Below are 12,646 nucleotides of genomic sequence, written 5' to 3' on the forward strand. Positions count from 1 at the left end.
ATTATATGAGATAACCTTAAATGGAATTAATTTAGTTATCGAACAATCTGTTTGTCCAGCAAACGGCCGTAAGATTAACTTATCAATTTTCAACAAAAATTATCTCTTTCTTATAATTCCAAAAAAGCTATTTTCTGGCCATAAAAAATCACCTTCTTGTTATTATAAAATTTAGGTTACTGAAATAGTAACGAATTGTAAAGCTTTGTAGCTAAAGGGTCGAACACTTCATTGACTTTGTAAAAATGAGCACTTTAGACAATTAGCAATCAAGAATATAATGGTTTTAATAAAAAGAAACTATGGATACAGAATTCTACATTTAAACCCGGGATACATGTATGTACAATAAACAGTAAAACTAACGAGACAAACGAATAACAACGGGAGTGAGAGAGAGAGAGATTGAGTGAGAGAGAGAGAGAGTGAAGTATATATATATATATAGAGAGAGAGATAGATAGAGGATGAGAAAGTGAAACTAACGGTCAGGATGAGAGAGATCACCGGGGTGATCGCAGCATGGCAAAAATCACAGACAATAACCCTTAGAGAGGCAACAAGAAATCACATCAATCAAATCAAATCAATAACCTATACTTGCGAATATGGTTCTCTTTGTGTTGCTGAGGAACGCAGAGTCGTATGCGTGTTTGTCCTTCGGTGCTATAGGCTTGTTCTCTCGTGTCTTCCGGGGCGAGCAGACTCGCGGGAAGTTTTAAAGGTTCACCAAACGTGAAGTTACCAAGGAAATAGAGCGGGAAAAGTTCTTCTTTGTCTTGTCAGGATAATTGATGATGCTATAAAATTTTGTCATTTCTAGCCAGAAAGATTGTACACACAGAACAATACATTTTACTGTAATATCCTATGTATGACTGGTTTAGTCAAAACAAGACGGTCAAACAGGTACCAAGAATGGCCGGAACGAGTAGAAGAAACATAAAGTTACATTCATATGCAGAATTACACACATTTAATGTTCACTCACACGACTATAAAGCCGTAATACCGGCTACCATGACCTAGGAAAGATCAAATTCATGTTTATACATTTCTTAAGTGGTTATATATAGATTGCAGAGTCTATTAGTCTTTCTTCATCAGAATTCAAGTGGGAGCTGTGATTCCCTTGGAATTCCTTTTGGGGGTCATAAAGTTTTATGACCTAGCAAGAGGGAGAGTTACAGAAGATGATCCTGTTAGGTAATCTTTCGTTAGAAATACACTTAAGATTTGAAGTTACAGACCAGTCTCCAATTACATCTATAGAATAAGACAAAACTAAATAGATATGCATGCATACAGGAACGTTAGATACAATTCTGTGTTATATACATTAAGGACATTCCTATCCTAAGTTATCCTAAGTTAGTCTAAAAAGGACGTTTGTGTGCGGGTATGTGTGGTGTGTGTGTGTATCCTTAGGGCATATTGTCCCTCCGTGGTGTGCACCACGTGAGGGTTTCGAGAACAACGGGACCTGTTTCTTGATTGCGCAATGCGTCATAAATGGAGTTAATCAATGACCTGCTGGCAGACATTGGGGCACCATTTCACATGATTCAAGGTTTTGTGAATTAAACATATATGTGTTCATATTTGTTCAGTAGTGAAAGAAAAACAGGATTCGGTCAGTCGCTACAGAGAGGAATGGCACTTCTCAGGTGTCAATCTACATTCACTCTTTGAGTGAACATCCTCAAAGGAAAAAAGATAATTTAAAAGTGTACGTAAAAGGTTTTATTTCATTTTTTATCGTAATCACTGACTAAAGCTCATTCTTGTCATCTCACACTTCCCCCACTCCCCTTGGAATAAGTGGCTGTTGTAGTGTTTGGTCTGCTTCGCTTCACACTTGGCTGATCCCATCTTTTTTTCTTCTTGCATTTCTTCTAATGGTGCTTGGATGAAAAACAGGATAATTGTCACTGCTTCCTTCCATCTTTACATCATCATGTCATCTCTCTACTAATCATACATGCTTTGCAATAAACCTTGTAATCGCAGTAGCTGTCCAGCAGAGCTGAGAAAGTCATGCAGTGAAAGTCTAAAACAATAAAATAATTTTGTTGTGTATTTTTACGCTCCAGCCACTGCAGGCTCAAGAGGCCCTGCTCCTGCCCCGGCTCGTGCTACTGCCCCTGCTCCTGCCCTTTATCCTGCTCCTCCAGCATCGTGGACCCCTGGCCAGGTGTCCCAGTCGCCTGCAGAGCTTCCTGTCCACTGGAAAGAGCAACTCCCATCTTTCCAGCAAGGCCTTCAACCCCTGTCCCTCTGCACCAGGACCATCCTCACTACAGCCACACACAGGACTGCAGCGCCCTGCCCAGCCTCCTCTGCAGTCTCCTCCTCTGCGCCCTGCCCAGCCTCCTCTGCAGTCTCCTCCTCTGCGCCCTGCCCAGCCTCCTCTGCAGTCTCCTCCTCTGCGCCCTGCCCAGCCTCCTCTGCAGTCTCCTCCTCTGCGCCCTGCTCAGCCTCCTCTGCAGTCTCCTCCACAGCCTTCTGTCCAGCCAAGTGCTGCCTCTGCTCCTGCAACATCAACTGTGTCCAGTGTTGCAGACCAGGCTCCTGTAAGTAAGCTTCTCATTATTCGTGTGCAGGTGCTGCAGCGTGATTTCCAATGACCACAAAAAAGAGGCCGCATTTCCTCTGTGCTGGAAACTTTGCACTGGCTACCTTTTAATTGTAGATTTAATCAAAAAATTGCGCTTTAAGCCATGCAAGCTGAAATGTTTGCGGCCCGGCAGCAGCAGGGAGGATATATGTTTCGGCTCGTTGGTCTAGGGGTATGATTCTCGCTTAGGGTGCGAGAGGTCCCGGGTTCAAATCCCGGACGAGCCCATTATTAGCCTTTGCTTTTAATCTCTTCAGCCTGATTAGGGCAACCAGGATATTTCTGAGAAATTGGGGATAAAATGTGCCAGAGAGAGGCCGGTTAGCTCAGTTGGTTAGAGCGTGTTGCTAATAACGCCAAGGTCGCGGGTTCGATCCCCGTACGAGCCACTCATTTTCTCTCTGGGGCCTTCGCTCTGCTCTTCTCGAAAATGACGGGCGGTCTCCCAGACATCCCTGCTGGCTAAACCACACTAGTACCTGGCCGTAATAGCTCAGTTGGGAGAGCGTTAGACTGAAGATCTAAAGGTCTCTGGTTCAATCCCGGGTTTCGGCAGAGGAACTACGTCCGCCTCTTTAAGTCTACCTGATTCCACCTAGCCTCATCGCTATCTTCATCTCAGATAGCCAGCTAGCAGAGTGTGTTGGTTCCATGGTGTAATGCTTAGCACACTGGGCTTTGAATCCAGCGATCCGAGTTCAAATCTCGGTGGAACCTATTTAGGTTCTTTGCGGAAGGGAGGGAAAAAACAGAGGTGATGCGCAACTGCTGACATGGCAGTGAAATTGACACTCTCAAACCGAGTCGGAATTGGGGAAACATGGGCTTAAAAAGCAAAGGCTTCATTTGCTCCTTGCTATTGTGCTTCTGGACTCAATGACTTAAATCTCTGCTGCTCATGGGAAAAGTTGACACACGCCAAGGTTCCATGGTGTAATGGTTAGCGCTCTGAATCCAGCGATCCGAGTTCAAATCTCGGTGGGACCTGCTTTTGCCAGGAATGTGTGCAGTACCTCGTTCGAAAAAACTTTTTCGGCAGCAGTGAGCCGCAAGAGCTCATCTAGGTAGTGCCCCTTGAAGGGGGGCGTAAAAAGGATGGACAGCACTGGAGAATGCAGGCATCGATCCCACTACCTCTCGCTTGCGCCTACTGCTTCCTACCGATTGAGCCAAAGTAAGCCCACGTGAGCCAATCGTGTTTCTCTGCTGTGGCTTACTTTTGACCAATCGCGTTCTCTCCTGTGGCTTACTTTTGACCAATTTTGCTTCTCTCCTGTGGCTTACTTTTGACCAATCGCCTTTCTCTCCTGTGGCTTACTTTTGACCAATCGCGTTTCTCTCCTGGCTCTGCTCCTGTGGCTTACTTTTGACCAATCGGCGACCGCTATTATTATCGTCATCTTTGCAATCTTTGCAACAGGTAAGTCTATTCTTCACGACTGTATAATCGATCATTATTTATTCATAAACAGTGTTTGTTTTTAGACAATTAAACATGCCAATAAAGCCGGCTAGCGTGTAATAGCACACGTTTTTTTCTGTACATGTGAACCTGCAACTTTACCATGATATACAGTAAAAAACATGCCACTACTGTCAAGATTATTAGCCGACCGCTAATTAAGCTATATCCTCCTTAAACCATTTTTTTGTTGTTGTTAATTTAGTATTTTTTTGTGTCATTCATTACATTATTTTGAGCAAAAGAAGATTTTTACTAAAACCTTTAAAAAAAAAAGTTTAATTCATACATGTTATACTATACTATGTTATACACCAGTATACATATTTATGTTATCTTTTTAAATACTATGTTATACATATTTAAAAAGACATGAATAGGCAAAAACAAGTGTTTTTTTGTTTCAACAAATGATTCTCAACTATGTTATAAAAGATATACCAAAACGATTTGATATACCATTTTAAGTTTTAGATCTGTTTGATGATCATATTATTATGAATTGTCATAAACGCCTTTATGTTATATTTGGTGTTTCTTAGTAATCTCTGCCACAAAAGCTAAACAAAACAAAACGATTTAGGCATGGCATGATACCAGCAAGATTGTACCAAGAAGTGTTATTTATTTTCTTATTAATAAGTTCATCACACTATTTACAATTTGTACACAAGGCAATTCAAAGTGATTCACAGTTGTATAAAAAACAATAATGCTTATGCTCATAATAATAATAATCATTAATTATTATAATATTATAATAATTAATTACATAAAAAACAAATGCTGTAGTAAAATACTTTCAGTTGGAATATGACAGCTATGTAACGTTCTGTTTATGCCTGTGTCCTTTCAGATTATGTATGCATACCCGGTTTTACGGAGAACCTCTGAGGGTCGACTCCTTATGGGGCCAACTGAGGAGGCCAATAGGAGGAAGATCGTGTTGGCAGGGAGGGCCAGGTGTAAGGAGGAGGTCCTGGCTGAGGCCACTGCCTTTGTGAGGCAGAATGGAGGGAATCCTGGAGACCAGTTCCTGGTTCTGGCTCACTGCAAGATCCAGTTTGGGAAACACCAGGGTCAGAGGTTCCTGTGGCTGCTGGAGAACTCACTGGAGTATGCCTGCTATCTGGTCAGCAGCATTTTGGGGGAGGAGGAGAGGGACAACCCGCTGTCAGACAACAAACACCTGTTCCTCAGATACACCTCGCAGATCAGGGAGGTAGGCTAGGCTGTGGAGGTGTATCAGAAAAAACAGGCCATGCTGCAGGAGGCCCAGAGGACAGGAGACTCTGGATGTCTGATGGTGGAGTTTGGGGATTTTAAGGGTAGGTCAATGAAGGAGGTGTATGAGGACCCAAGCAAGGAGGCCCAGGCTCTCATCACCTACCTGAAGAAGGCAAAGGCCAGGCCTAACACCAATATGGCCCTTTTCAAAGCCTACGTGCTGAAGAGGCAGGCTCCATTCCACGTGCCCACCACCACTGTGCCCACTGCATCTGTCCTCACTGCTGCTGTGCCCACTGCCACTGTGTCTGTTCCTCCTCCACCTACTGCCACTAAGAACAGGCCACTGCTGGCGACCAATGTGAAGGCCCTGTTGGCGCGGGGGAAGCATTTATTTGCTTCACAGCTGGCACAAAAGATTTTGGCTCCAGCCAAACCCTGTAAGTGATTTGCAAGCTTTAAAATCATTACAGTATATATTATGCAGTATATATGTCTAACGAAAATACGTGTTCAACAGCTGCAGGACCACATGTACATTCTGCGTCTGAGTCCGCAGCCCGGAGACAGCTCTTTACATGTGGTGAGTATCACTTAACGCATACAAGTGTGTTGGTGACATGTGCTTAGTGTTTTATGTTATTTTACAGACTCTGCTGCTACGGATTTTTTTGAGGAGGAAGATGACCTGGAGATGGCAACTGTAGCCTCGCAAGCTGAGGAACAACTTCCTCAAGGTATCTAAATCTTAAACAATATATAACAAACAATTACAAATAAAACAAAACAGTATTTTTTAAATGACATATTATTTTATTTCACAACACAGAGGAATGGCACTTTTCAGGTGTCAATCTACATTCACTCTTTGAGTGAACATCCTCAAAGGAAAAAAGATAATTTAAAGGTGTATGTAAAAGGTTTTATTTCATTTTTTGTCGTAATCACTGACTAAAGCTCATTCTTGTCATCTCACACTTCCCCCACTCCCCTTGGAATAAGTGGCTGTTGTAGTGTTTGGTCTGCTTCGCTTCACACTTGGCTGATCCCATCTTTTTTTCTTCTTGTATTTCTTCTAATGGTGCTTGGATGAAAAACAGGATGATTTTCACTGCTTCCTTCCATCTTTTCATCATCATGTCATCTCTCTACTAATCATACATGCTTTGCAGTGAACCTTGTAACTGCAGTAGCTGTCCAGCAGAGCTGAGAAAGTCATGCAGTGAAAGTCTAAAACAATAAGATAATTTTGTTGTGTTTTTTTACGCTCCAGCCACTGCAGGCTCGAGAGGCCCTGCTCCTGCCCCGGCTCGTGCTACTGCCCCTGCTCCTGCCCCTTATCCTGCTCCTCCAGCATTGTGGACCCCTGGCCAGGTGTCCCAGTCGCCTGCAGAGCTTCCTGTCCACTGGAAAGAGCAACTCCCATCTTTCCAGCAAGGCCTTCAACCCCTGTCCCTCTGCACCAGGACCATCCTCACTACAGCCACCCACAGGACTGCAGCGCCCTGCCCAGCCTCCTCTGCAGTCTCCTCCTCTGCGCCCTGCCCAGCCTCCTCTGCAGTCTCCTCCTCTGCGCCCTGCCCAGCCTCCTCTGCAGTCTCCTCCTCTGCGCCCTGCCCAGCCTCCTCTGCAGTCTCCTCCTCTGCGCCCTGCTCAGCCTCCTCTGCAGTCTCCTCCACAGCCTTCTGTCCAGCCAAGTGCTGCCTGTGCTCCTGCAACATCAACTGGGTCCAGTGTTGCAGACCAGGCTCCTGTAAGTAAGCTTCTCATTATTCGTGTGCAGGTGCTGCAGCGTGATTTCCAATGACCACAAAAAAAGAGGTCGCATTTCCTCTGTGCTGGAAACTTTGCACTGGCTACCTTTTAATTGTAGATTTAATCAAAAAATTGAGCTTTAAGCCATGCAAGCTGAAATGTTTGCGGCCCGGCAGCAGCAAGGAGGATGTATGTTTCGGCTTGGTTGGGGATATTATTCTCGCTTAGGGTGCGAGAGGTCCCGGCTTCAAATCCCGGACGAGCCCATTATTTGGCTTTGTTTTTAATCTCTTCAGCCTGATTAGGGCAACCAGGATATTTCTGAGAAATTGGGGATAAAATGTGCCAGAGAGAGGCCGGTTAGCTCAGTTGTTTAGAGCGTGGTGCTAATAACGCCAAGGTCGCGGGTTAGATCCCCGTACGGGCCACACATTTTCTCTCTGGGACCTTCGCTCTGCTCTTCTCGAAAATGACGTTCGGTCTCCCAGACATCGCTGCTGGCTAAACCACACAAGTACCTGGCCGAAATAGCTCAGTTGGGAGACCGTTAGACTGAAGATCTAAAGGTCCCTTGTTCAATCCCGGGTTTCGGCAGAGGAACCACGTCCGCCTCTTTTAGTCTACCTGATTCCACCTAGCCTCATCGCTATCTGCCTCTCAGACAGCCAGCTAGCAGGGTGGTTTGTTCCATGGTGTAATGGTTAGCACTCTGGGCTTTGAATCCAGCGATCCAAGTTCAAATCTCGGTGGAACCTTTTTAGGTTCTTTGCGGAAGGGTGGGAAAAAACAGAGGTGATGCGCAACTGCCGACGTGGCAGTGAAATTGGCACTCTCAAACAGAGTCGGAATTGGGGAAACATGGGCTTAAAAAGCAAAGGCTTCATTTGCTCCTTGCTATCGTGCTTCTGGACTCAATGACTTAAATCTCTGTTGCTCATGGGAAAAGTTGACACACCCCAAGGTTCCATGGTGTAATGGTTTGCACTCTGGGCTCTGAATCCAGCGATCCGAGTTCAAATCTCTGTGGGTCCTGCTTTTGCCAGGAATGTGTGCAGTACCTCGTTCGAAAAAACTTTTTCGGCAGCAGTGAGCCGCAAGAGCTCATCTAGGTAGTGCCCCTTGAAGGGGGGCGTAAAAAGGATGGACAGCACTGGAGAATGCAGGCATCGATCCCGCTACCTCTCACATGCTAAGCGAGCGCTCTAACATTTAAGCTAATTCCCCTCACTGATGGAGAAGAGGTGTCCATCGTTCTCAAAGACAAAGACGAGGCGCGATCCCTAGCACGTGTGCAGGTGCTGCAGCTTGATTTCCAATGACCACAAAAAAGAGCCCGCATTTCCTCTGTGCTGGCAACTTTGCACTGGCTACCTTTTAATTGTAGATTTATTAAAATATTGCGCTTTAAGCCATGCAAGCTGAAATGTTTTCGGCCCGGCAGCAGCAGGCAGGACGTATGTTTAGGCTCGTTGGTCTAGGGGTATGATTCTCGCTTAGGGTGCGAGAGGTCCCGTGTTCAAATCCCGGATGAGCCCATTATCAGGCTTTGCTTTTAATCTCTTCAGCCTGATTAGGGCAACCAGGATATTTCGGAGAAATTGGGGTTAAAATGAGCCAGATAGAGGCCGGTTACCTCAGTTGGTTAGAGCGTGGTGCTAATAGCGCCAAGATCAAGGGTTCGATCCCCGTACAGGCAACTCATTTTCTCTCTGGGACCTTCGCTCTGCTCTTCTCGAAAATGACTGGCGGTCTCCCAGACATGGCTGCTGGCTAAACCACACAAGTACCTGGCTGAAATAGCTCAGTTGGAAGAGCGTTAGACTGAAGATCTAAAGGTCCCTGGTTCAATCCCGGGTTTCGGCAGAGGAACCACGTCCGCCTCTCTTAGTCGAGGCGGTCCATTGACCAAACGCCAGCTCTTATCTACCTGATTCCACCTAGCCTCATCGCTATCCGCCTCTCAGACAGCAGGGTGTGTTTGTTCCATGGTGTAATGGTTAGCACTCTGGGCTTTGAATCCAGAGTTCAAATCTCTGTGGGACCTGCATTTGCCAGGAATATGTGGAGCACCTCGTTCGAAAAAACATTTTCGGCAGCACTGAGCCGCAAGAGCTCATCTAGGTAGTGCCCTTTGAAGGGGGGCGTAAAAAGGATGGACAGCACTGGAGAATGCAGGCATCGATCCCGCTACCTCTCGCTTGCGCTTGCTGCTTCCTACAGATTGAGCTAAAGTAAGCCCAAAGTAAGCCCACATGAGCCAATCGCGTTTCTCTGCTGTGGCTTACTTTTGACCAATCGCGTTTCTCTCCTGTGGCTTACTTTTGACCAATCGCGTTTCTCTCCTGTGGCTTACTTTTGACCAATCGCGTTTCTCTCCTGTGACTTACTTTTGACCAATCGCGTTTCTCTCCCATGGCTTACTTTTGACCAATCGTGTTTCTCTTCTGTGATGTACTTTTGACCAATCAGCGGCTCCTATTATTGTCATCTTTGCAACAGGTAGGGCTATTCTTCATTACTGTATAATCGTTTAATATTTATTCATATATATTGTGTATTTTTGGAAAATTAGACATGCCAATATAGCTAGCTAGCGTGTTTTTTACAGGTTTACTTCAGTACCTGTGAACCTGTAACTTTTCCCATGATAAAATATAGAAAAGAAAACATGTAGCTACTGTTAAGTTAATTAGCCGGCCGCTAATTAAGCTATATCCTCCTGAGACCAAAAAAAGTTTAGTTAATAATTTAGTATTTTGTGTGTCATTACATTGTTTAGAGCATAAGAAAGTTTTTTGCAAAAACGTTTTTTTTTTTGTTTAATAATGTTCATATAGGTTATACTATTTCTTCTGTATAGGACACTACTAGGACTCATTTTTTATTATTATTTTATTTAAAAAGACGTGATCTAAAAAAAAAACATTGTTTTTGCCTATTCATGTCTTTAAATAAAATAATAATAAAAAATGAGTCCTAGTGTCCTCTACAGAAGACATAGTATAACCTATATGAACATTATTTAAAAAAAAAAACGTTTTTGCAAAAAACTTTCTTATGCTCTAAACAATGTAATGACACACATAATACTAAATTAACTAAACTTTTTTTGGTCTCAGGAGGATATAGCTTAATTATATCAGTGTTTTATATCCTGAAATTGTTTAGGTTTCAGGATTTTATATACCAAACTTTGTATGAAGATGATTCCCAACTATGTTATAAAAGATAACAGAATGATTTGATATAGACTTCCATTTTGCTTTATGCAATATGTGTGTAAAATGGCCATAAGCGGGTTTTCCCATTTTATACAATGTATCTATGTATCTAATTTGCATATTAATGTATTCTTGGGGCAACATGTAATGAAAAAAGAAGTGTAATAATGGGAGTTAGTAGTAATTGCCAAGATTTTCATAATAATATCTAATATTTCATATAATTTCTTTCCATATTGTAACCCAAAATGCCTGATAAACATGATTTAAGTCCTGCTGTGTAGTTTGCTAAATTATTGTAACACACTTAACATACAGGTATCTTTTAGATTGACAGAGGTAATAGTCTCTTTCTGATTTTCATTTCAGAAAATGTACGCATACCCCGTTTTTCGTCGCCAGTCAGCAACATCAAACCGTCTCCTCATGGCGCCATCGGCGGAGGCGAAGCAACTTCAAAATGTGGTGTCTGGAAGGGCCAAATCGAAGGAGGAGGTGCTGGCAGAGGCAAGTACTTTTGTCTGCACAAACGGTGGAGATCCCAGTGACCAGTTTTTAGTACTGGCTCACTGCAAACTTCAGTTTGGGAAGTACCAGGGTCAGAGATTTAGATGGCTCCTGGAAAACTCTCTGGGGTACGCAGTGTATTTGGTGCTCAGCATTTCCAGTGAGAAAGCGCAGACAACCCCCCTGTCAGAAAATAAACAACTGTTCCTACAGTACACTTCTCATATTAGAGAGATGGCAGAAGAAGTAGAGAAGTATAAGAGGAAGCAGGAAATGCAAGCAGAAGCCCGGGCAACTGGAGACCAGGGCTGCTTGATGGTGGAGTTTGGTGACTTTCAGGGCCGGTCCATGAAGGATGTTTATGAAGACCAGAGCAATGAGGCCGAATCCCTCATCAGGTACTTGGTTAAGGCAGATGCCAGGCCCAACACTAACATGGCCATTTTCAAGGCGTATGTCCTGAAAAGACGGGCTTCTGATATGGGCACCAGTGTACATCAGCCTGCACGTCCACCTGCAGCCTCCAGTACCTCTGCACGTCCACCTGCAACCTCTAGTGCCTCTGCACGTCCACCTACAGCCATCCAAACTGGTTTACAGCTGACCGCCACTGTGAAAGCACTGTTGGCGCGTGGCAAACATTTGTCACCTTCACAGCTGGCAAAAAACTAATGTCACCAGTTAAACCCTGTGAGAAGAAGTGTAAATATAGAATTTTCCCTAAAGCAGTTCTACATGTATTCATTTATCGTCATGGCAAACTTGTCCAGTTGTTGTTTCCAGATCCATTACTGCAGTCCACTTTACCTCCTCCGGCAGCAGAACCCCCAGCCAAACATTTGGTCCGAAAGCAGCTTTTCGCTACTGGTAAGTACGCAACATCTTACATATGTTTGTCTCCATGTATTGATCACAGTAATAGTTTTAACATTTGTGCTCCAGGCACTTCCATTCCCACTGCTGAAGATGATGATGAGGAGCTGGTATTTGCTGCATCACAATGTGAAGCACAGCTAAATACAGGTGTGGCATATGACACAAATGCAAATATTATAAGAATGTTTTGTGGAAACCCACTGAGAATCATTATTTTTGAAAATAAATAAACATTTTTAAATATTTTTTGTTTACAATACAGAATTATGTGACATCATGCCTCAAGCGGGAGGCATTCTTTGAGTGCACTTCTTCCAAACCTTAAGGATGTCCAAAGGTGTCAGTGTATTTATTTGCGTTTCCGAAGTTACCTGTTGCTAAACAATCACTGGATAACTTTTTCACACCGCTTGCTCTTCTCACTCACTCAACCTGAGCAGACAGGATGGTGGAGATTCATTGTTCTAATAATTAGAGGAACAGTTTTTCCTTATTGTGTCTGTGTGCATGCTTCATGTCTGTGGGCATCATACTTTTTTTTACTGAATTCATCACGACTCATTTTCCTTCTTTCATTCCATCTAATCCTCATTCTCAAAGAGCTATATTGATCCCATATTCCTTACATCAATAAAGTGTACACTGTGTTCTTTGCTTCTTGACACTAATACCATTTTCTTCACTGTTATTCCTAAATATAATCATAATTATTATTAATACTTGTTTAAAATTACTGCTTCGCCGGCTGTTTGTGGACTGCATTTATGGCATATTACTATCAAATAACAGTCATCCTTATATTGTTTATGTTACTGTTCACTCAGAGGCCTGTGCCGGTCCGTCTCCATCAGCGGAAACAGCACAGACACCAGCTCTTCCTCATCATCAGCCACCAGCTGAGCTTCCTAGTCACTGGAAAGATCATCTTCCACCTTTCCAGCATGAGTGGATCCGGAACACACTGTTTAAGGCCAACATGCG

General features: G+C 43.7%; 7 non-coding genes across 7 annotated transcripts; all 7 read left to right on the forward strand.

The window, feature by feature from the left end:
• Positions 1–2,772: 2,772 nt before the first annotated feature.
• Positions 2,773–2,844, forward strand: trnap-agg (transfer RNA proline (anticodon AGG)). Its single transcript has one exon. It is a non-coding gene; the product is annotated as a tRNA-Pro (tRNA).
• An 88-nt stretch (positions 2,845–2,932) lies between these two features.
• Positions 2,933–3,006, forward strand: trnai-aau (transfer RNA isoleucine (anticodon AAU)). The gene has a single exon. It is a non-coding gene; the product is annotated as a tRNA-Ile (tRNA).
• Positions 3,007–3,099: 93 nt separating this feature from the next.
• On the forward strand, positions 3,100–3,172 carry trnaf-gaa (transfer RNA phenylalanine (anticodon GAA)). Its single transcript has one exon. It is a non-coding gene; the product is annotated as a tRNA-Phe (tRNA).
• A 90-nt stretch (positions 3,173–3,262) lies between these two features.
• Positions 3,263–3,334, forward strand: trnaq-uug (transfer RNA glutamine (anticodon UUG)). The gene has a single exon. It is a non-coding gene; the product is annotated as a tRNA-Gln (tRNA).
• Positions 3,335–7,415: 4,081 nt separating this feature from the next.
• trnai-aau (transfer RNA isoleucine (anticodon AAU)) lies at positions 7,416–7,489 on the forward strand. The gene has a single exon. It is a non-coding gene; the product is annotated as a tRNA-Ile (tRNA).
• Positions 7,490–8,524: 1,035 nt separating this feature from the next.
• On the forward strand, positions 8,525–8,596 carry trnap-agg (transfer RNA proline (anticodon AGG)). Its single transcript has one exon. It is a non-coding gene; the product is annotated as a tRNA-Pro (tRNA).
• A 255-nt stretch (positions 8,597–8,851) lies between these two features.
• Positions 8,852–8,924, forward strand: trnaf-gaa (transfer RNA phenylalanine (anticodon GAA)). Its single transcript has one exon. It is a non-coding gene; the product is annotated as a tRNA-Phe (tRNA).
• The last annotated feature ends 3,722 nt before the right edge of the window (positions 8,925–12,646 follow it).

This window comes from Siphateles boraxobius, unplaced genomic scaffold (genome assembly GCF_051911475.1).
Source record: "Siphateles boraxobius isolate OS27281-9 unplaced genomic scaffold, OSU_SipBor_1 269, whole genome shotgun sequence".
Taxonomy (NCBI): Eukaryota; Metazoa; Chordata; class Actinopteri; order Cypriniformes; family Leuciscidae; genus Siphateles; species Siphateles boraxobius.